The sequence below is a fragment of the Camelina sativa genome, unplaced genomic scaffold (assembly GCF_000633955.1).
Source record: "Camelina sativa cultivar DH55 unplaced genomic scaffold, Cs unpScaffold11570, whole genome shotgun sequence".
NCBI classification, from domain to species: domain Eukaryota; kingdom Viridiplantae; phylum Streptophyta; class Magnoliopsida; order Brassicales; family Brassicaceae; genus Camelina; species Camelina sativa.
This window is the reverse complement of record NW_010932615.1, coordinates 1-368: the sequence shown is the minus strand read 5'-3', so window position 1 is coordinate 368 and position 368 is coordinate 1. Positions and strand designations below refer to the sequence as shown.

The window sequence follows — 368 nt, the reverse complement described above, 5'->3', positions numbered from 1 at the left end:
GCCTCCTGTAATGCTAGAAGTTTTCCATCGTGATATACGAGTGCTGTGTTAGCTGGTGCATGGAAAAAAAGAGAGTGAGATTTTTAAGATACTAGTAGAAAGAGTAGAAGGGATGAATACAAAGTAGACAGAGTAGTTAACCAGTTCCAATTCCATAAGAGTTGTCCAATATATTCAGTTTCGTTCTCAGCTGTTGCATATTGACCATAAGCAATCCGAAAAACCCCTTAAGGTCCCCAATCTGCAAACACCAGAATTCAGTGATTTCACCAACAAATTCCAGCATGGAGAAGAAGACGTGATATATGAGTGCTGAAATACAAGGGAGCGCACCTTCATGAATTTGGAAGCTCCGAAATATTCTTCCT

General features: G+C 39.9%; 1 long non-coding RNA gene across 1 annotated transcript; it reads right to left on the bottom strand.

Moving 5' to 3' along the window:
• Positions 1 to 20: 20 nt before the first annotated feature.
• Positions 21 to 368, bottom strand: LOC104775290. The gene is made up of 3 exons (XR_765816.2): positions 334 to 368; positions 142 to 241; positions 21 to 52 (listed from the first exon to the last, which is right to left on the bottom strand). It is a non-coding gene; the product is annotated as an uncharacterized LOC104775290 (long non-coding RNA).